Source organism: Lineus longissimus, chromosome 9 (assembly GCF_910592395.1).
Source record: "Lineus longissimus chromosome 9, tnLinLong1.2, whole genome shotgun sequence".
Classification (NCBI taxonomy): Eukaryota; Metazoa; Nemertea; class Pilidiophora; order Heteronemertea; family Lineidae; genus Lineus; species Lineus longissimus.
The window spans coordinates 3,041,198-3,065,882 of record NC_088316.1 but is presented as its reverse complement, the minus strand read 5'-3'; the positions used below and the strand labels follow the sequence as shown (position 1 = coordinate 3,065,882).

At 42.0% G+C, this 24,685-nt stretch overlaps 2 long non-coding RNA genes across 2 annotated transcripts; one reads left to right on the top strand and one right to left on the bottom strand.

Moving 5' to 3' along the window:
* Positions 1–18,954: 18,954 nt before the first annotated feature.
* LOC135493165 (uncharacterized) lies at positions 18,955–20,173 on the bottom strand. The gene is made up of 3 exons (XR_010448204.1): positions 20,059–20,173; positions 19,628–19,858; positions 18,955–19,135 (listed from the first exon to the last, which is right to left on the bottom strand). It is a non-coding gene; the product is annotated as an uncharacterized LOC135493165 (long non-coding RNA).
* A 2,169-nt stretch (positions 20,174–22,342) lies between these two features.
* LOC135493908 (uncharacterized) lies at positions 22,343–24,685 on the top strand. The gene is made up of 3 exons (XR_010448317.1): positions 22,343–22,402; positions 23,107–23,172; positions 23,560–24,685. It is a non-coding gene; the product is annotated as an uncharacterized LOC135493908 (long non-coding RNA).

Below are 24,685 nucleotides of genomic sequence, written 5' to 3'. Positions count from 1 at the left end.
TCAGTGGGGATTTCATATGGCGGTGACCAGCTGGAGGGGGTCTATTGAAAAGTCAGAGTACAAGGATACTCTACAGATGTAATGGAGAGTGACCCCCCTGGGGATACCAGTGGCATCTAGAGATTTTCTATCCCGGCGAAAATGATTCTAATCTATTCGTGATATCGCGACTTTGGACTAGTGGCTCGGACTCTGGAGGAGCGGACGAGTGGTCCCTGGTTCGATTCACACAATCGGCGTCGGAGACCTTATGCAGGTTTTTTTTCAAACTTGCCTGAAACCACGTAATCGGTTGTAAATGATCGAGGACGGTCTGAAATCCTCAGTTTGGAGCGCTGACTGTGCAGCTCATCTGAAAACTACTGGTTCAGAAAGGTTCACCGGGGTTAAAGTCAAGTCGAATGACAACGTCTACTGTAATCAGACCTTTTCCCCAAACTAACACCAAACAGTCACAACAATCACAGTACTTTTATGATGTCATATTCTATTGACCAATCGAAAGCCCCAAATAATGCTTCTGCACCAATCACAGCAGAGCAGTGCTCGAATATAATGATGGTGATATAAAAGAATATCAAATATTCACTGATAGACGGCCTAAGGTTTCGAATTCCAATGGTATTCCTCAAACTCTGACGCAGAACAAAAAACCTGCCTGTCCTTGGGCGCTTCAAATCGACAAAGTCCGGTCCCCTCGTTGTAATCGTACTCATAACATGGCGAAGCGATCTCCAAGCACCGAACTGAGCACCCGAGCAGGCTCCGGACATGAATTTCTATGGTCGACTTGCTGCCATTGACTGCAAAGGGAGATAATATTGCATGACATCATCAATGAAAAGCCGTCACCGATATGAAATGACTCTGGCATTCGCCACTTTCCCCAATTGTATGCCAATCATAGAACTTAATGATGTGTTGCATTCTTCAAAGCAGCGGAACCACGTGGATAAATAGTTCCGGTCATGCGCAAGAAGGTTGCGTGCAGGGAGGTTGGATGTGTCGTTTTGCACATTCTTAGTCTCTATTAAATCGTGGCACTACTTACCAGCTTGGCTTTGTTTTACAAGCCCGAACACTCGAACCTCACACAGCGTAAGATATTCCATGGACGGGACGTTCTTGCTGATGGTCACATGCCTCCCAGCGATGAGTTTTCTGCATTTCCTGAAGAACCCAATATTCCCAGGGATTGTTGTGCTACCGTGGTGATAGCAGAGAGTGACATCACTAATGACCGCAGGGGGAGGCGCTACATCGGTCACTATGACATCGAACTGTGTCAACCGGTTTGCTGAAAGACATTTTGAATCTATATTCAAGATGTACATCATGAGATCATACACCCGAAGGGAGAACGTCGTTTTTGGAAGGCGCTATTAAGGGACTATTCTCAACACCTTGTGTTTCTAAGCTAATGCCTAAAATATTCATATGTGTCTCACCTTATAAAAAAATACCTGAATTATAGAAAGTTTTAATGATCTTTCTGTAGTAGGCATGCCGATCTCCACATTGCACCGCCGAATATTTTGCCACATTTGAATGTGAGATGCCACTCTAAAATTAGAGCGGCTACTCTCTTCAAGAATCGTTTCGAACTAACGGTGATTGTCTGAGATGCTTCAACTAAGTATATCCAAAATATTGTCACAATGCGTACTATATCGCTGCTTCATCAGTTTCAATGTATTATTTATGTTAGTTTTACATGTATATATATGTGTGTATATATACATTTATACATATACAAATGGCCAAATATATTATAGTTACAGACATGTCCTCTGTTCCAAAGTTCTATCGCCACCACCCAGTAGGTAGCACCAAGATCGACTGTCCACCAGTTGTCCGTGTACTGATATTCGGCTGTGCAGGCGCAGAATCGGAGGTTCCCATTCGTATTGCCATCGTTCGCCAGGCCCGCTACGTGTTTACGCTTCCACAGTGAGGAGATCCGTGATGGTTTCTTCAGGGCGAGGTTAGGCCAATTTCTGATACATGTATCTGCCAAATGAACAATCCAATAGATCCTTAGAGAACTAGGGAAATCAAACGCATTCTACCTTAATCACCTTTATCCAATTAACATTGTAAGGGCCTTCTTCGAATCCGTATCAAATTGCAGTCTATTGGTCGATCGCAACAACCACAATGAAATATTGAGCAATACAATGTGTGCTTCCCGGTTGCCTCATCGGTGCCATTCTCTTGCCAAAGAATGAATATTTTTAGCAGAGATTGTCTATTCTTTGCCTCATCCCGTGGCCAGACCTTGCCGGGTTGAGGAAACGAAACGCCAGGCATGAGCATAATTTCAATTTGGAATTTGCCATTATATTTGAAATTTGCCATTATAATCGCCAATGAAAGATAGCTGCATTGAACATCTCCGTGCATATTGCCTTTTTTTACTTTTACATTACCTTTGCTTTTCCTAAGTGTTGCTTTTCTTGATACATGTAGTGCCCGTTAATTGCCTCTCGTTGCCTTGTGATTACTTCCTGGCAGTAGGCGGCCTCGTGTTGTACTTACCTTTTAAAGATGTGGCCGTATCCAGTGTATACTTCGTTGATGTACCCTGGGGCAGGTACGATCCTAACAGAAGTCCTAAAAAGAGAACGCAGGAAACTCTCTCCAGGAAAACACTCATATCTGAAATGAATTGTTCAAACTTTACACGAGGTAACTCGTCACTCATCTGATCTGCGGTGCGTTGTTAGTCAACCATATATCTGGATCTAGAAAGAAAAAAAATGTCAGTCCTCGAGACTGGTGTAATCAATGTTTCTCTGCAGATGAGGCACTTAGCTACTTGTACTTGGTGGTACTATGATCACGTGTCTCGCAATGGAGCCATAAATAATGCAGATCTAACTCAATGATAGCATACCGTCTTGCCCACCAAAGCTCTCTTTCCTAAAAGATGACTGAATAACAAGCCTATAATCAGATTTAATTGAAGGCAAACATTGATTCCTCGCTCCTCATCCTCATCACATCTTTATCCCTGGGACCGAGATAAAACTTAGATTTGATGCATGACAAATCAGCAGAACCTTGGCCGTGTTGAATGCGTTTATTCCGAACTGAATGTGATTAACTACGGGGTGACATATTTTCCCCCAAGGGAATATCTCGCCTGACAGGGGAACATTGCAGAAGGATCTCGCCGCATGTTGGATCACTGAGGTACTATTTTACTTCCTTGGTTGGATATAAAACTACGGTATTTCCAATCTCGTTGGTTATTACAGACACACGTGATTTAAAGACCGGGGCAATTTACATATTCTACCCCAGGGGTAAATCTTACCCGACAGCTCACGGTTGTAGCGTTGTACCACGGGGCGACATACGCACGCTCATTACTAGGTCCTGGTAAATATAAATCCTGCACCTAGACAGGACTCTAAGTAAAAGAAGCTTCAAATGGTCCATTCATGAGATCGCCTTCTCAGTAAAATGCGCAAGAGAAATTGACATTTCAGGCATATTTAATTGTTGGCTTCAGCAGACAATAAAGATTGAAATATGAAAACAAATCTATATATTTCTATGGCTGCGGTATTTACATTCGATTGTCAATAGTTAAACAAGTAGAAGATATAGTAAATTGTACGCGTATACACAAAAGCATTTATTCCATTATCTACGTTTGTTACTTTATAGATAATCAACACTTTGCAATTGATCCTCTACAGGTACTCTGGTTCCACTCAAAACTTGGAGGTAAGATACCAGCCCGGGGGGTGGGGGGTCACTCCCCATGACATCTGTAGAGCATCCTTGTACCAAAAAAGCGTGATAGTGGGTGTTTTTTCGGAGGACATAGCGTGACCCACGCGTAGCGAATAGACCCCCTTATCTCGCTCAAACCCAAGCAAGAAGCCCCCGGGAATACCGCAAATGCAACACGCCATATGCTAAAGGCCTTCAAGTAGCGGACACGTGCCCGCACCACGCTCTAGGCGACTCTCGTCTCATCACACCACGCGATAGAGGCTCCTTCCCATCAATATTTCGAGTATCAAACTATTTCAATGAAATCGGGAAATGGGAGTGCGTGGCGCGAAGAACCTTTACTTAAGTTTCTCATATCAGACATCATATCCCAACTCCCCAACGTATATTGTACTGTATCACTGTACGTTTTTTCGACATGTTTTGATTCCGATGATTAAAACCACTTAAATAACATCTCTGCGATTCGATCTTCTCTTCAATCAGATCACGAGGCCGTTGACCAGGAGGTCAATACATATATCAGGTGTATTTTAGGCCCATTCAGAGGAACAATGGCGCCCGACCCTGCTACCGGTACATCTTTCTTCAAATTTTCAAAATGAATTTTTCTTCAAAATTCGATATACCATAAACTGACTTGTCAAGTAAGCATCCTCTGAGTTTTTTTTCACTTTTGTTTGATAATGCAGGATCGAGTTGTGTTATGAAATGTTTAGAGTATTGTTCCATGTACATATGTATCAGGTTGATTTGAATAAAATGTTAATAAATAGTCCTGGTAAAAAGTATGAAGAATGTATGTTATCATTTGATGAGAGTAGAGAATCCCAATCTCCAAATGCCCTGATGGTCCTGCAATGGTGTTGTTAGACCACGATCTCGGCCCCGCTGGAAGGGGGGTGGAAATGATGACTTACCAGCTGGAGGGGGTGGAAATGAAAAGGTTGCCAGCAAAAGGGAGCTCAGTGGGGATTTCATATGGCGGTGACCAGCTGGCGGGGGTCTATTGAAAAGTCAGAGTACAAGGATACTCTACAGATGTAATGGAGAGTGACCCCCCTGGGGATACCAGTGGCATCTAGAGATTTTCTATCCCGGCGAAAATGATTCTAATCTATTCGTGATATCGCGACTTTGGACTAGTGGCTCGGACTCTGGAGGAGCGGACGAGTGGTCCCTGGTTCGATTCACACAATCGGCGTCGGAGACCTTATGCAGGTTTTTTTTCAAACTTGCCTGAAACCACGTAATCGGTTGTAAATGATCGAGGACGGTCTGAAATCCTCAGTTTGGAGCGCTGACTGTGCAGCTCATCTGATAACTACTGGTTCAGAAAGGTTCACCGGGGTTAAAGTCAAGTCGAATGACAACGTCTACTGTAATCAGACCTTTTCCCCAAACTAACACCAAACAGTCACAACAGTCACAGTACTTTTATGATGTCATATTCTATTGACCAATCGAAAGCCCCAAATAATGCTTCTGCACCAATCACAGCAGAGCAGTGCTCGAATATAATGATGGTGATATAAAAGAATATCAAATATTCACTGATAGACGGCCTAAGGTTTCGAATTCCAATGGTATTCCTCAAACTCTGACGCAGAACAAAAAACCTGCCCGTCCTTGGGCGCTTCAAATCGACAAAGTCCGGTCCCCTCGTTGTAATCGTACTCATTACATGGCGAAGCGATCTCCAAGCACCGAACTGAGCACCCGAGCAGGCTCCGGACATGAATTTCTATGGTCGACTTGCTGCCATTGACTGCAAAGGGAGATAATATTGCATGACATCATCAATGAAAAGCCGTCACCGATATGAAATGACTCTGGCATTCGCCACTTTCCCCAATTTTATGCCAATCATAGAACTTTATGATGTGTTGCATTCTTCAAAGCAGCGGAACCACGTGGATAAATAGTTCCGGTCATGCGCAAGAAGGTTGCGTGCAGGGAGGTTGGATGTGTCGTTGTGCACATTCTTAGTCTCTATTAAATCGTGGCACTACTTACCAGCTTGGCTTTGTTTTACAAGCCCGAACACTCGAACCTCACACAGCGTAAGATATTCCGTGGACGGGACCTTCTTGCTGATGGTGAGATGATTCCCAGCGATGGGTTTTCTGCATTTCCTGAAGAACCCAATATTCGCAGGGATTGTTGTGCTACCGTGGTGATAGCAGAGAGTGACATCATTAATGACCGCAGGGGGAGGCGCTACATCGGTCACTACGACATCGAACTGTGTCAACCGGTTTGCTGAAAGACATTTTGAATCTATTATGTACATTTTCAACACCCTGTGTTTCTAAACTAATGCCTAAAATATTCCTATGTGTCTCACCTTATAAATAAATACCTGAATTTTAGAAAGTTTTAATAATCTTTCTGTAGTAGGCATGCCTATTTCCACATAGCACTGCCGAACATTTAGCCCCATTTGAATGTGAGATGCACTCTAAAATTAGAGCGGCTACTCTCTTCAAGAATCGTTTCGAAGTTACGGTGAGTGTGTGAGATGCTTCAACTACTATATCCAAAATGTTGTCACAATGTGTACTATATCGCCGCTAAATCAGTTTCCAATGTATTATTTATATAAGTTTTACATGTAAATATACATGTATATACGTATATATATATATACTATATTAGATTTACTAATGGCCAATTATATAATAGTTAAGTTACTCACGACAGAAATCTGCTCTGTTCCAAAGTTCTATCGCCACCACCCAGTAGGTGGCGCCAAGATCGACAGTCCACCAGCTGTCCGTGTACTGATCTTTGGCTGTGCAGGCGCAGAATTGGAGGCTCCCATTCGTATTGCCATCGTTCGCCAGGCCCGCTACGTGTTCACTCTTATACAGTGAGGAGATCCGTGAAGGTTTCTTCAGTGCGAGGTCAGGCCAGTTTCTTATACACGTGTCTGCCAAATGAACAATCAAATAGATGAAAAGATAACTGCATTAAACATCGCCGTGCATATTACCTTTTCTTTACTTTTACATTACCTTTGCTTTTCTTGATCCTAAGTGTTGCTTTTCTTGATACATGTAGTGCCCGTTAATTGCCTCTCGTTGCCTTGTGATTACTTCCTTACGCTAGGCTGCTTCGTGTTGTACTTACCTTTCAAAGATGTGGCCGTATCCAGTGTATACTTCGTTGATGTACCCTGGGGCAGGTATGATCCTAACAGAAGTCCTAAAAAGAGAACGCAGGAAACTCTCTCCAGGAAAACACTCATATCTGAAATGAATTGTTCAAACTTTACACGAGGTAACTCGTCACTCATCTGATCTGCGGTGCGTTGTTAGTCAACCATATATCTGGATCTACAAAGAAAAAAAATCTTCGAGTCTTCGAGACTGGTGTAATCAATGCTGCTCTGCAGATCACTTAGCTACTTGTACTTGGTGGTACTAGGATCACGTGACTCGCAATCGAGCCATAAATAATGCAGATCTAACTCAATGATAGCATAACGTCTTGCCCGCCAAAGCTCTCTTTCCTTATGGGTAACTGAATAACAAGCCTATAATCAGATTTAATTGGAGGGCAAACATTGATTCCTCGCTCCTCATCCTCATCACATCTTTATCCCAGGGACCGAGATAAAACTTAGATTTGATGTGTGACAGATCAGCAGAACCTTGGCCGTGTTGAATGCGTTTATTCCGAACTGAAGGTGATTAACTACGGGGCGCCATATTTTACCACCAAGGGAAGATCTCACCTGACAGGGGAACACTGTAAAAGGATCTCCCCGCATGTTGGATCACTGAGGTACAATTTTACTTCCTTGGTTGAATATAGAACTACGGTATTTCCAACGTCGTTGGTTAGTACAGACACACGTGATTTAAAGACCGGGGCAATTTACATATTCTACCCCAGGGGTAAATCTTACCCGACAGCTCACGGTTGTAGCGTTGTACCACGGGGCGACATACGCACGCTTATTACTAGGTCCTGGTAAATATAAATCCTGCACCAAGAAAGGACTGTAATTAAAGGAAGCTTCAAATGGTTCATTCATGCCTTCTCAGTAAAATGTGCAAGAGAAATTGACATTTCAGGCATTGTTAATTATTGAGTTCAGCAGACAATAAAGATTGAAATATAAAAACAAATCTATATTGTTTCTGGCTGCGGTGATTACATTCGATTGTCATTAGTGAAACAAGTAGAAGATATGGTAAAATGTACCGTATCGGTACACAAAAGCATTTATTCTTTATTGTTAACGACGTTTATTAATTTATAGATAATCAACACTTTGCAATTGATCCTCTACAGGTAGTCTGCGTACACTCAAAACTTGGAGGTAAGATACCAGCCCGGGTCGGTCACTCCCCATGACATCTGCAGAGCCTCCTTGTACCAAAAAAAGCGTGATAGGGGGCGTTTCTTCGGAGGACAGAGCGTGACCCCCGCGTAGCGGCGAATAGACCCCCCTATCTCGCTAAAATCCACGCAATAAGCCCCTGGGAATACCGCAAATGCAACACGCCATATGCTAAACGCATTCAAGTAGCGGACACGTGCCCGCACCACGCTCTAGGCGCCTCTCGTCTCATCACACCACGCGATAGAGGCTCTTTCCCATCAATATTTCGAGTATCAAACTATTTCAATGAAATCGGGAAATGAGAGCGAGTGGCGCGAAGAAATTTGACTTAAGTTTCTCTTATCAGTATCATATCCCAACTCCCCAACGTATATCAGGTGAATTTTAGGCCCATTCAGAGGAACAATGGCGCCCGACCCTGCTACCGGTACATCTTTTTTCAAATTTAAAAATGAATTTTTCTTCAAAATTTGATAAACCATAAACTGACCTGTCAAGCGAAATTACTCTGAGTTGGTTCTAACTTTTATTTGATAATTCAGGATCAAGTTGTGTTATGGAAAGTCACGAGTATTGTTCCGTGTACATACTAGTATATATATACATGTACATATACTATATTAGATTTACTAAGGCCAAATATATAATAGTTACAGTAATTTGCTCTGTTCCAAAGTTCTATCGCCACCACCCAGTAGGTGGCGCCAAGATCGACAGTCCACCAGCTGTCCTTGTACTGATTTCCGGCTGTGCAGGCGCAGAATTGGATGTTCCCATTCGTATTGCCATCGTTCGCCAGGCCCGCTACGTGTTTACGCTTCCACAGTGAGGTGATCCGTGAAGGTTTCTTCAGGGCGAGGTTAGGCCAATTTCTTATACACGTATCTGCCAAATGAACAATCCAATAGATCCTTAGAGAACTAGGGAAATCAAGCGCATTCTACCTTAATCACCTTTATCCAATTAACACTGTAAGGGCCTTCTTCGAATCCGTATCAAATTGCAGCCTATTGGTCGATCTCAACAACCATAATGAAATATTGAGCAATACAATGCATGCTTCCAGGGTGCCTCATCGGTGCCATTCTCTTGCCAAAGAGTGAATATTTTTAGCAGAGATTGTCTATTCTTTGCCTCATCCCGTGGCCAGACCTTGCGGGGTTGAGGAAACGAAACGCCAGGCATGCGCATAATTTCAATTTGGAATTTGCCATTATATTTGGAATTTGCCATTATAATCGCCAATGAAAGATAGCTGCATTGAACATCTCCATGCATATTGCCTTTTTTAACTTTTACATTACCTTTGCTTTTCCTAAGTGTTGCTTTTCTTGATACATGTAGTGCCCGTTAATTGCCTCTCGTTGCCTTGTGATTACTTCCTGGCAGTAGGCGGCCTCGTGTTGTACTTACCTTTTAAAGATGTGGCCGTATCCAGTGTATACTTCGTTGATGTACCCTGGGGCAGGTACGATCCTAACAGAAGTCTTAAAAAGAGAACGCAGGAAACTCTCTCCAGGAAAACACTCATATCTGAAATGAATTGTTCAAACTTTACACGAGGTAACTCGTCACTCATCTGATCTGAGGTGCCTTGTTAGTCAACCGTATATCTAGTCAGTCCTCGAGACTGGTGTAATCAATGCTTCTCTGCAGATGAGGCACAAGCTGCTTGTGCTTGGTGGTATAACATATTGATGAACACGTTGAATGGCTAATCAGTATTTTTAAAATCAATAGCAGCCTTGTTTTCTCTCTTCATTGCCTTCTGTAACTCTTCCTGAGCCCTATTATGTCTTTTAATTTCAGCTGCGTAGCCGTTCTTGTCTAGTGCTTTGAAAAGGTAACCAGATCCTGTGAATGCTACTGCGTTTATTACTGCAGATCCAAGCATCATAACGATACCTGCCATTTAATTTTAGTGAATTTAATGATAAATAATCACTTGACGCAAGGGCCCAACGCGCCGCGTAGCGGCAAAAAAGCGAAGCTGGCGAAACATTTATAACGGGTCACCGTCACTTATTATTGGACTTATAGCGCATTTACGGGGTTGCAACTATTTTGCTTTATAGTTTCACCAGGAAAGAAAAGCATGCGACCTAACGCCGATCTATTTGTATAAAGTGATAATTGGAAGGTATATAGTAGGAAATATCAATAAAATAATCATTCCATGTCGTCTTTTGAGGGCATTTTTGATTGTAAAAAATATATGTGTACGTCACCGTAGTCTCTGCAATGATAATTTTATCAGAGCAGTCTCGCGCAAGTAGAAGTTCTTTACCTACTAGTTCTTCACTTATTAGTCTCAACGTCTGGCGCAAAGCCAGACGTTTTCCATTACGATTTCACTACGATGTTTGACAATAAGGAGCAGTGCGCGAGATATGCTAATGAGCAGACTTCCCTCGCTTGAGTTTCTGAAGAATGTTCCATATCGCGCTAAGCTCATCACTGCTGATTATGACAGGCGTGCAGCGGTAGATATCTGCTCCCCAACTTCCACCCTAATACGGTACAATAAGTTACCATTTGATGAGAATGGGACAATGCCCTCACTGTGTATGGAGTCATAGGGATAAGAAGACATTATTCATTAGTGTTGGTACAAGTGATTTTGCCCAAAAAGCATGCGCATTCAAAAAACAAAATATGCAAGGTATCACGTACATGACCATGACGACCATGCAGAAAGTGCACTGGCCAGTGCATACCCTATGGCTATGTATAGTAAACATGGTAAACATGAACAACATCATTATTCATCGGCAGTTCATTTTACTCCGAGCTTTTCCTGAAACATATTGCCATGATGATTAGGCCTACCATGTACCATGACCAATAACGGCACTAGACGCAAGGGCCCAACGCGCCGCGTAGCGGCAAAAAAGCGAAGCTGGCGAAACATTTATAACGGGTCACCGTCACTTATTATTGGACTTATAGCGCATTTACGGGGTTGCAACTATTTTGCTTTATAGTGTCACCAGGAAAGAAAAGCATGCGACCTAACGCCGATCTATTTGTATAAAGTGATAATTGGAAGGTATATAGTAGGAAATATCAATAAAATAATCATTCCATGTCGTCTTTTGAGGGCATTTTTGATTGTAAAAAATATATGTGTACGTAACCGTAGTCTCTGCAATGATAATTTTATCAGAGCAGTCTCGCGCAAGTAGAAGTTCTTTACCTATTAGTTCTTCACTTATTAGTCTCAACGTCTGGCGCAAAGCCAGACGTTTTCCACTACGATTTCACTACGATGTTTGACAAGAAGGAGCAGTGCGCGAGATATGCTAATGAGCAGACTTCCCTCGCCTGAGTTTCTGAAGAATGTTCCATATCGCGCTAAGCTCATCACTGCTGATTATGACAGGCGTGCAACGGTAGGTATCTGCTCCCCAACTTCCACCCTAATACGGTACAATAAGTTACCATTTGATGGGAATGGGACAATGCCCTCACTGTGTATGGAGTCATAGGGATAAGAAGACATTATTCATTAGTGTTGGTACAAGTGATTTTGCCCAAAAAGCATGCGCATTCAAAAACAAACTATGCAAGGTATCACGTACATGACCATGACGACGTGCAGAAAGTGCACTGGCCAGTGCATACCCTATGGCTATGTACTAGTAAACATGGTAAACATGGTAAACATGAACAACATCATTATTCATCGGCAGTTCATTTTACTCCGAGCTTTTCCTGAAACATATAGCCATGATGATTAGGCCTACCATGTACCATGACCAATAACAGCACTAGATCATGTAGATGTCAACAAGTTCACATGAACCGTATAATCCCGCATGGCGCATGTGGGGCATGCGTCTAAACCAAAGCCCCAAAATCACTTGTTTTGGTCTATTTCACTTGTGTTTCCCCCGTCTCCCAGTCCATAATACATTTACAGTTTACAATCCCCGATCATGGCCCAACAAAAGGTCATCGGTTGACTAAAGGAACACAACTGTTCAATGGATTTATAGTTGAATGCGATCAAACTACGTCTTTTCAATCGTGGATTGTAAATTTAACCCCATGGGCCTAGGGAAGGCCCTATAACAATACTTTCGACACAGTTATTATCTCCGCTGCCTCCACCATGTTACACACAGTGCTCACTGCTGATAAAAAAATGCGCCACCTAGTCAAAACAGGACATATGTTCTTCTAGGAATAGATCTCTTTCCAGTATTTCGTCATTCCACTATCGTCATCACCTCATCATACTTTCATTGACATTACAGGCACACATCCACAGAGCACTCTTCAAATCATCTAGTGGTTATCCAACTAGGATTATAAAGGTAATTTCTTAGCCCCGCACAGTGGGTTTCAGTCTTGATAAAGGGGCACTATTGCTAGCAGCTAGGTAGGCAAGATAAAGTTAGCCGAAGTAGCCGATAGGGGTCTCTCACCCCTCAAAATCGTCACAACTATTCAAGCTTGTACAAGGAATACATGCAGCGCTGACTCTAACAAGACCCAATGGGAATGTCGCACAGTCATCTGTCAAAAACAAGACCTATGTTGTAGTATGATCTCTTGCCAATATTTAATAATTGCACTATCGTCATCACCTCATCATACTTCATTGACATTACAGGCACACATTGACATAGACCACTGTTGCAATCAACAACACAGTCGCTATCCAAGTAGCATTATAGAGGTAATTATCATTATCATACCTCATTAGCATGTGAACCAATCGCGTCGCGTCCTTTGCGATCACGGCAAAGCCTCATGGAATAATGTCTTTCACCGTTGAATCATTTTTCATATTCCATGCCTACAACTTCAATTTCTTCATATTCCATGGCGAGAAGTTCAATACTAATATAATATCCAAGATAAAGTTACAAGAAGTAGTCAATAGGGGTCTCTCACCTCTCACTGTATGTCCACACTATTCACGCTTGTACGAGGAATACATTCAATGCTGAATCTAACAACACCCAGTGCCCTTACTCTGTATATTAGTCACTGGAAGATGGTCCATTTCACTCCTTGCTTCTACTTCACCTATAGTCTCATTGCAAACGCCTCAGTTCTATGATATCACATTCACTTTCAGCTGTCATGCAACGCAACAACTGTGCTATCTGCCATCGCACATCAACGAAGAAGTGCAGCCGCCCACATTCCACCTCACGTCTGTCCGACCAGCTGCAATCCTCGAGGACACCCCACTGTACCACGATTTCACTACGATGTTTGACAAGAAGGAGCAGTGCGCGAGATAGGCTAATGAGCAGACTTCCCTCGCTTGAGTTTGGGAAGAATGTTCCATATCGCGCTAAGCTGACCACTGCTGACCATGACAGGCGTGCATTGGACTGGTACAGGTTGGAACTGAACATTGAATATGCTGGTGGTGACGCTTTCTGATGAGAAGTTGGTCGTGACTGATGCAGTATCCTTGGACTTGTCCACAGCATCGTTCAATCATCGCTCTCTGAGCTGCCTTGATTCTGTACTTACCCAAATACTAAGACCAAATGCCTCTTGACTGTGCTTTAAGAGAGACTGGCGCCATGCCTAGAGATATGACTGACCCCTATTGGCAAATTTGTATGACTTTATCTTGCCTACCTAGCTGCTGCCTATAGTCTCCCTTTAACTGCGGAACACTTCAAAGTCGATAAAATGCCATGTTCCACCTTTTAATGTGTTCAGACTGCCATTTTTTTTAAATAATCAAGTCAGGACACTGCCTTCTCGTCTCATAATAAATTTTGCTTTCCTCAATAATAACATTTCTTCTTCTTCAATGCTTTCATCATTCCAAACTTCTCCTCCTCTGACTTTTACAGGGGTACAGTCATGGCAATCAAAACCCAAATACTGAGACCAAATGCCTGTTGACTGTGCTTTAAGAGAGACTGGCGCCATGCCTAGTCTCTCTTAAAGCACAGTCAACAGACACCAACCCCCTCAGACTCAGAAACCACAAACGCCCAACCCTTCCTGCTACCTTAATACTTCTGGGTACTATACGTCAAAACAATTAAGATCGATAATGTCACCTTTTTCATCAGTTAAGCGGATATTCAGCTTATTGAATCTTGGTTTACATGGTATTGCTATTGGTTTGTCAAAGGAATATGCTATTAAATCTCCAAAATTAGCTTCCTTTATTGGTCTCGTGGCTAGCACATCTGATGTTTCAACGTTACTAAATACATGTACATTAGTAGAATTTATTATGTCACAGTGAAACACAAAATGGTTCACGGGTCTAAAATAGATGGGACTCTCACTTACAACTTCATCCTGATCTCCATTGCCGAAAGGAAAAGGCCATTCTGATTTCAAGCCAAATAACTCACAACTTTTACCCATGAACATAATCTGAAAATACTGCTCATTTTTTTCTCTTCAGGAAGTGTAAGATGGCCTTACCATTGGGTACTTCTACATTAAATTTAACAGCACTTCTACTGAAACTATTTTCTTTAAAATTATCTGCAAACATTTTTGAAAAACTTTCTAGATCATAGAGACCATCGGGTATCGTAATCTCTGTTAAAAAAAACCCTTAATCTTTATTTTATTCTTCTTCCGGGCTTCACTGATATTATAGAATGTACAAGATATTACTGCAAAAGTCAAAGTGATGCTACATGCATCCTGAATGTCAGTGTTAAGATTGACTGTTTAATCACTAGAACTCTGTTCTGGGTAATCACTAGATTCTATGTTGATTACAGTTTTCATTTAGTGAAGTAGATAATTACTTCATTATGTTTCTGGGTAATATTCCTTGATTGTAAAGGTACTCTAATGTGCCATTACTTAGAGCTACAGTTCTACCCAATTTAAATATCTCCTCTAGGCTAGCATAACTTGAATTCTCAAGAACCTTTTTAGTATCATAGAGTAACCAATTGTTGTTGTTGCCAATAGTAAACTTTGATACAGTGTGTTGAAAATATCTTTCTTTCCTGGTGTTTCCATGTAATTTCTTATAAAATCACTAGTAAACTTCGAATCTAATACAACTTTGTTGCTAAGAGCGTATCTCTAATGCTGTAAAGAGGCTATTTGATAGTTACTGATGTTTACCTGAGCATCAGAAACCACGAATATGTGCATTTTGTATGGTCCCTTACCAGATTTCTTTGTAAGATACAACTGGATTCCATCCTTTGTGTTCTGAAATCTCTTACCAGAACCGTGTAGATGATTGACTTCTGTGGTTCTCAGGTCCAACCACAACCCGTAGTGATTCGAGTCACCGTAATACTTCTCCATTGTCATGTAACAGTCATTAGTTTTCTTCAAATCCTCAGACATGAAATGCTTCTTGATCTCCTCCCATTGATCCATCATTCTCATTCCTTCTAGAACACTTGATTAGAAACACCCTCTATTGTTATCTGTACTTTAGTGATATTGGAGTTTTCGAACATCTCAGAAATTCTAGATCCATCGACATAATCAGACACGAATAGAAGCAATATGCCTTTAATTGACATTCTTGGAAAATTTATGTTCTCGTTGATTAACGTTTCATTGAAAGTAACATTGACTGTCTTGAAATGGTCTACCCAATCGTAAAAGATTGAGAAGCCAGAGTTGTACCTGATACTCAGTTGACTGGCTATCATCTTGTGAGTTACTGTGTCGTATTCAAAACAGATGTTTTCAAGTTTGTAGTTCATGTTAGCTGTAGTCGTAGTGACAATGATCTCCTCCTTTGGTGCTAGTGTGATTTCAATGATAACGTCCTCTTGAATCGGAAACTTGTAAAATGGAGCATGGTTATGGAATAGCTCGAACTCTAGTGGTACCTTGTATTTGCTACCAAACACTTTCTTAAGTGTCTTTTCATCACTAGTTTCACCAGTGACATTAGCTTCAGCTACTCCTGATCTTAAATTCCTGAGGTTCTCTGACTGGATACCTTGAAACACCCTGTCGTCTCTTTCCTCCTCTGTTAACCACAAGTCCTTGAATGTAGAATAATGACTGTATTCGTCGAGGTCAAATATCTGTTCTGTTCCCCACTTAATTATCATTTTGGAGTTGAGGTTGAGGTTTCTACCGAGATTGTTGACCACACTGTTTTTGGAATCACCCTGAAACACCCTGTCGTCTCTTTCCCCCTCTGTTAACCATAGGTCCTTGAATGTAGAATAATGACTATATTCGTCGAGGTCAAATATCTGTTCTGTTCCCCACTTAATCATCATTTTGGAGTCGAGGTTTCTACCGAGGTTGTTGACCACACTGTTTTTGGAATCACCGGAAATGGTGACATCAGCAGACAGATAAAGAGATTTCGGTACAAAGAATGTGTTCTCCCTCAATGCCGGTATCTTAATGCACAGTGTTTCTTTTGGATTAGCAGATGAGGGATTATGAGTGATAATTTGATGCTGCCTGTCAGCCTTCAATCCAAGTGGAATCCTATGTGCTCTATCAGTGTTTAGTAAATATCCTGTTGCCATTCTATTTATTATTAATGTAAAATTCAATATTTATTGGTAAAATTCAATATTACTTCTTACTAGTACCATTTAAGTGACTAGGACTCGGACTTGGACTTGGACTTTGCCCTGAGAGCTTAGCTCGACTTTGTCCTGAGAGCATGGCTCGACTTTACTGCTTTAACTCCCCCCATTAAACCATAGATTATTGAGCTAACAATAATAATAAGTGCTATGATCATGTATTCAGCCAGAAAACCAACAACAGCAGCCACTGATTTCAATAGGAATGAGACAATAAAGCCGATTATTCCAGGTAAAGCTGCTGCTGATTTCTTGGCCAGGTCTTTCAACCATTCACCAAACTTCTTGAGTCCTTCTTTTACTTTATCTGGTATTGATGGTTCTGGTTTTGGCGGTGTTGGTGGTGTAGGTCCTGGTGGTGTAGGTCCTGGTGGTGTAGGTTTAGTGACAGCTTTCAGAACACTACTAATATTAAGACCTAGAGTTGTGAAAAACATAATTACAGCTGTTACTATGGCACTAATAGTTAGACCATGCATCTTAAAAAGCAACCTTATTCTATCCTTAAGTGGAATCCTTGAATCTGGTTTCTTCAAAGCATCAGTGATCAAGCGTTTCATCCTGCAGGTTTGTGACTCCCTATCATTGTCTATCCTCCAGACCTTTGCCTTTTCCTCATACAGTTTGTCTTCTAGTTCATCTATTTCCTTTCTCAACTCGTCCTTTCTCCAACATCTTCTTCCACCGAGTTTTCATAGCCTCTTTGTAGATTTTCAAGCTTTTTCTCTAGTTCCTCAATCTGCCTGTCCTTTTGCATTTTTACTGTAGCAAGATCATCACCAGCCTTTCTTAACCCTCTAAGTTCCCTAAATGCACATTCTGTGAAACCTAGTGATTTGATTTCATCATCAGTTGCGTCTATCAACCTATCTATGGGTTTTGGTGTAATGTTTACCTCATCAATGAGTGTCTGTGTTTCACTTGCTACTAACTGAGGTTGTGTTACACTTCTACTACCTTCCATAGGTGCTGATGTAGTGGGTGCCGCTGGATCAGGTTCAATTAGTCCTTTAATCGTTCTTATCGCTCTAATCGTTCTTTTAAATATCTTTAACATTTGATAGTCAGCATGAAACCTGTAAATTGACCTAATCAAATGATCACTGTGGTTCAAATGGTTGTCTATTGAACTCCCACAACCAGTGGTAGCAAACCATTGACCAATGGTTTCCTGGGGTTGAACTTTAGGCATGATTCAAGGCAAAACGCATTGTTTTCCCTGGATTCTGGCTTCTGCCATTCCTGGATTGCATCATTGTATTACTGTGATGCCCGCCAAATATATCGTATCTAAAGGGTTAATAGTGTGGATGGGTTCTGCGTGTAGAGTTTTTTGGACGTCTTTCAGTGGGCTCACATACGATATGGCCATCTTTGGTCAACATTGCGACAAGTTGTAACTCAATAACAAGCCTAATCAGATCTAACTCGAGGGCAAACATTGATTGCCCGCTGCTCATCTTCATCACGTTTTTATCACTGGGCCCGAGATGGTACGCAGATTTGATGCGTGACAGATCAGAAAGAAACATGAAATTCTCAGGTTTAAGCGCTGACTGTGCAGCTCATCTAAAAACTACTGGAAGGTTCACCGGGGTCAAAGTCAAGTTGAATGACAACGTCTACTGTAATCAGACCTTTTCCCCAAACTAACACCAAACAGTCACAACAGTCACAGTACTTTTATGATGTCATATTCTATTGACCAATCAAATGACACAAATAATGCTTCTGCACCAATCACAGCAGAGCAGTGCTCGAAGATAATGATGGTGAAGTGCCAGAAAGAATCTTAGATATTGACTGATCGACTGCCTACGGTTTCGGATTCCAATGGTATTCCTCAAACTCTGACGCAGAACTGCCCGTTCATTGGCGCTTCAAATCGACAAAGTCCTGTCCCCTCGTTGTAATCGTACTCTATACATGGCGAAGCGATCTCCAAGCAACGAACCGAGCACCCAAGCAGGCTCCGGACATGGATTTCTATGGTCAGCTTGTTGTCATTGACTGCAAAGGGAAATAATATTGCATGACGTCATCAATGAATAGCCGTCACCGATATGAAATGACTCTGGCATTCGCCACTTTCCTAAATTGTTAGCCAATCATAGAACTTGAAGGGTGTTGCATTCTTCAAAGCAGCGGGACGACGTCGATAAATAGTTCCGCTCATGTGCAAGGAGGTTGCGTGCAGGGAGGTTGGATGTGTCGTTGTGCACATTCTTAGACTCTATTAAATCGCGGTACTACTCACCAGCTTTGCTTTGTGTTTCAAACCCGAACACTCGAACCTCACACAGCGCAAGGTGTTCCGTCGACGGGACCTTCTTGCTGATGGTCACATGCCTCCCAGCGATGGGTTTTCTGCATTTCCTGAAGAACCCAATATTCGCAGGGATTGGTGTGCTACCGTGGTGATAGCAGAAAGTGACATCATTAATGACCGCAGGGGGAGGCGCTTCATCGGTCACTATGACATCGAACTGTGCGAACCGGTATGCTGAAAGACATTTTGAATCTATTATGTACATGTATATACATGATGTACATCATGGGATCATACACCCGAAGGGAGAACGTTATTTTTGGGAGGCGCTATTAAAGGGCTATTTTCAACACCTTGTGTTTCTAAGCTAATGCCTAAAATATTCATATGTGTCTCACCTTATCAAAAAATACCTGAATTATAGAAAGTTTTAATGATCTTTCTGTAGTAGGCATGCCGATCTCCACATTGCAGCGCCAAACATTTTGCCCCATTTGAATGTGAGATGCCACTCTAAAATTAGAGCGGCTACTCTCTTCAAGAATCGTTTCGAACTGACGGTGATTGTGTGAGATGCTTCAACTAAGTATATCCAAATTGTTGTCACAATGCGTACTATATCGCCGCTTAATCAGTTTCCAATGTATTATTTATGTTAGTTTTACATGAATATGAATATATATATACTAGTATTCATATACAAATGGCCAAATATATTATAGTTACAGTAATTTCCTCTGTTCCAAAGTTCTATCGCCACCGCCCAGTAGGTGGCGCCAAGATCGACAGTCCACCAGTTGTCCGTGTACTGATATTCGGCTGTGCAGGCGCAGAATTGGAGGTTCCCATTCGTATTGCCATCGTTCGCCAGGCCCGCTACGTGTTCACTCGTCCACAGTGAGGAGATCCGTGATGGTTTCTTCAGGGCGAGGTTAGGCCAATTTCTTATACACGTGTCTTCCAAATGAACAATCAAATAGATGAAAAGATAGCTGCATTAAACATCGCCGTGCATATTGCCTTTTCTTTACTTTTACATTACCTTTGCTTTTCTTGATCCTAAGTGTTGCTTTTATTGATACATGTTGTGCCCGTTAATTGCCTCTCGTTGCCTTGTGATTACTTCCTTACGCTTGGCTGCTTCGTGTTGTACTTACCTTTCAAAGATGTGGCCATATCGAGTGTATACTTCGTTGATGTAACCTGGGGCAGGTACGATCCTAACAGAAGTCCTAAAAAGAGAACGCAGGAAACTCTCTCCAGGAAAACACTCATATCTGAAATGAATTGTTCAAACTTTACACGAGGTAACTCGTCACTCATCTGATCTGCGGTGCGTTGTTAGTCAACCATATATCTGGATCTACACATTAAAAAAATCTTCGAGTCTTCGAGACTGGTGTAATCAATGCTGCTCTGCAGATCACTTAGCTACTTGTACTTGGTGGAACTAGGATCACGTGACTCGCAATCGAGCCATAAATAATGCAGATCTAACTCAATGATAGCATAACGTCTTGCCCGCCAAAGCTCTCTTTCCTTAAGGGTAACTGAATAACAAGCCTATAATCAGATTTAATTGAAGGGCAAACATTGATTCCTCGCTCCTCATCCTCATCACATCTTTATCCCTGGGACCGAGATAAAACTTAGATTTGATGCGTGACAGATCAGCAGAACCTTGGCCGTGTTGAATGCGTTTATTCCGAACTGAAGGTGATTAACTACGGGGCGCCATATTTTACCACCAAGGGAAGATCTCACCTGACAGGGGAACACTGTAGAAGGATCTCCCCGCATGTTGGATCACTGAGGTACAATTTTACTTCCTTGGTTGGATATAGAACTACGGTATTTCCAACGTCGTTGGTTATTACAGACACACGTGATTTAAAGACCGGGGCAATTTACATATTCTACCCCAGGGGTAAATCTTACCCAAAGCTCACGGTTGTAGCGTTGTACCATGGGGCGACATATGCACGCTTATTACTAGGTCCTGGTAAATATAAATCCTGCACCAAGACAGGACTGTAATTAAAGGAAGCTTCAAATGGTTCATTCATGAGATCGCCTTCTCAGTCAAATGTGCAAGAGAAATTGACATTTCAGGCATTGTTAATTGTTGGCTTCAGCAGACAATAAAGATTGAAATATAAAAACAAATCTATATTGTTTCTGGCTGCGGTGATTACATTCGATTGTCAATAGTGAAACAAGTAGAAGATATAGGAAAATGTACCGTATCGGTACACAAAAGCATTTATTCTTTATTGTTAACGACGTTTATTAATTTATAGATAATCAACACTTTGCAATTGATCCTCTACAGGTAGTCTGGCTACACTCAAAACTTGGAGGTAAGATACCAGCCCGGGTGGGTCACTCCCCATGACATCTGCAGAGCATCCTTGTACCAAAAAAGCGTGATAGGGGGCGTTTCTTCGGAGGACAGAGCGTGACCTCCGCGTAGCGAATAGACCCCCTTATCTCGCCAAAATCCACGCAATAAGCCCCCGGGAATACCGCAAATGCAACACGCCATATGCTAAAGGCCTTCAAGTAGCGGACACGTGCCCGCACCACGCTCTATAGGCGCCTCTCGTCTCATCACACCACGCGATAGAGGCTCTTTCCCATCAATATTTCGAGAATCAAACTATTTCAACGAAATCGGGAAATGAGAGCGCGTGCCGCGAAGAAATTTGACTTAAGTTTCTCTTATCAGTATCATATCCCAACTCCCCAACGTATATCAGGTGTATTTTAGGCCCATTCAGAGGAACAATGGCGCCCGACCCTGCTACCGGTACATCTTTTTTCAAATTTTCAAAATGAATTTTTCTTCAAAATTTGATAAACCATAAACTGACCTGTCAAGTGAGCTTCCTCTGAGTTGGTTCTGACAATCATAACATAACGTGATGCCCGCCAAAGATATCTTTCCTAAAGGGTTAATAGTCTGGACGCAAGGGCCCAACGCGCCGCGTAGCGGCAAAAAAGCGAAGCTGGCGAAACATTTATAACGGGTCACCGTCACTTATTATTGGACTTATAGCGCATTTACGGGGTTGCAACTATTTTGCTTTATAGTGTCACCAGGAAAGAAAAGCATGCGACCTAACGCCGATCTATTTGTATAAAGTGATAATTGGAAGGTATATAGTAGGAAATATCAATAAAATAATCATTCCAAGTCGTCTTTTGAGGGCATTTTTGATTGTAAAAAATATAAGTGTACGTCACCGTAGTCTCTGCAATGATAATTTTATCAGAGCAGTCTCGCGCAAGTAGAAGTTCTTTACCTATTAGTTCTTCGCTTATTAGTCTCAACGTCTGGCGCAAAGCCAGACGTTTTCCATTACGATTTCACTATGATGTTTGACAAGAAGGAGCAGTGCGCGAGATATGCTAATGAGCAGACTTCCCTCGCTTGAGTTTCTGAAGAATGTTCCATATCGCGCTAAGCTCATCACTGCTGATTATGACAGGTGTGCAACGGTAGGTATCTGCTCCCCAACTTCCACCCTAATACGGTACAATAAGTTACCATTTGATGGGAATGGGACAATGCCCTCACTGTGTATGGAGTCATAGGGATAAGAAGACATTATTCATTAGTGTTGGTACAAGTGATTTTGCCCAAAAAGCATGCGCATTCAAAAAACAAAATATGCAAGGTATCACGTACATGACCATGACGACGTGCAGAAAGTGCACTGGCCAGTGCATACCCTATGGCTATGTACTAGTAAACATGGTAAACATGGTAAACATGAACAACATCATTATTCATCGGCAGTTCATTTTACTCCGAGCTTTTCCTGAAACATATAGCCATGATGATTAGGCCTACCATGTACCATGACCAATAACAGCACTAGATCATTGTAGTCTTGTAGATGTCAACAAGTTCACATGAACCGTATAATCCCGCATGGCGCATGTGGGGCATGCGTCTAAACCAAAGCCCCAAAATCACTTGTTTTGGTCTATTTCACTTGTGTTTCCCCCGTCTCCCAAAAGTCGTCACAACTATTCAAGCTTGTACAAGGAATACATGCAGCGCTGACTCTAACAAGACCCAATGGGAATGTCGCACAGTCATCTGTCAAAAACAAGACCTATGTTGTAGTGTGATCTCTTGCCAATATTTAATAATTGCACTATCGTCATCACCTCATCATACTTCATTGACATTACAGGCACACATTGACATAGACCACTGTTGCAATCAACAACACAGTCGCTATCCAAGTAGCATTATAGAGGTAATTATCATTATCATACCTCATTAGCATGTGAACCAATCGCGTCGCGTCCTTTGCGATCACGGCAAAGCCTCATGGAATAATGTCTTTCACCGTTGAATCATTTTTCATATTCCATGCCTACAACTTCAATTTCTTCATATTCCATGGCGAGAAGTTCAATACTAATATAATATCCAAGATAAAGTTACAAGAAGTAGTCAATAGGGGTCTCTCACCTCTCACTGTATGTCCACACTATTCACGCTTGTACGAGGAATACATTCAATGCTAAATCTAACAACACCCAGTGCCCTTACTCTGTATATTAGTCACTGGAAGATGGCCCATTTCACCTATAGTCTCATTGCAAACGCCTCAGTTCTATGATATCACATTCACTTTCAGCTGTCATGCAACGCAACAACTGTGCTATCTGCCATCGCACATCAACGAAGAAGTGCAGCCGCCCACATTCCACCTCACGTCTGTCCGACCAGCTGCAATCCTCGAGGACGCCCCACTGTACCACGATTTCACTACGATGTTTGACAAGAAGGAGCAGTGCGCGAGATAGGCTAATGAGCAGACTTCCCTCGCTTGAGTTTCGGAAGAATGTTCCATATCGCGCTAAGCTGACCACTGCTGACCATAACAGGCGTGCATTGGACTGGTACAGGTTGGAACTGAACATTGAATATGCTGGTGGTGACGCTTTCTGATGAGAAGTTGGTCGTGACTGATGCAGTATCCTTGGACTTGTCCACAGCATCGTTCAATCATTGCTCTCTGAGCTGCCTTGATTCTGTACTTACCCAAATACTAAGACCAAATGCCTCTTGACTGTGCTTTAAGAGAGACTGGCGCCATGCCTAGAGATATGACTGACCCCTATTGGCAAATTTGTATGACTTTATCTTGCCTACCTAGCTGCTGCCTATAGTCTCCCTTTAACTGCGGAACACTTCAAAGTCGATAAAATGCCATGTTCCACCTTTTAATGTGTTCAGACTGCCATTTTTTTTAAATAATCAAGTCAGGACACTGCCTTCTCGTCTCATAATAAATTTTGCTTTCCTCAATAATAACATTTCTTCTTCTTCAATGCTTTCATCATTCCAAACTTCTCCTCCTCTGACTTTTACAGGGGTACAGTCATGGCAATCAAAACCCAAATACTGAGACCAAATGCCTGTTGACTGTGCTTTAAGAGAGACTGGCGCCATGCCTAGTCTCTCTTAAAGCACAGTCAACAGACACCAACCCCCTCAGACTCAGAAACCACAAACGCCCAACCCTTCCTGCTACCTTAATACTTCTGGATGGGTTCTGTGTGTAGTGTTTTTTGGACGTCTTTGGGCTCACATACGATATGGCCATCTTTGGTCAACATTGCCACCAGTTGTAACTCAATAACAAGCCTAATCAGATCTTACTCGAGGGCAAACATTGATTGCCCGCTGCTCATCTTCATCACGTTTTTATCCCGTGGACCGATATAGAACGAAGATTTGATGCGTGACAGATCAGAAAC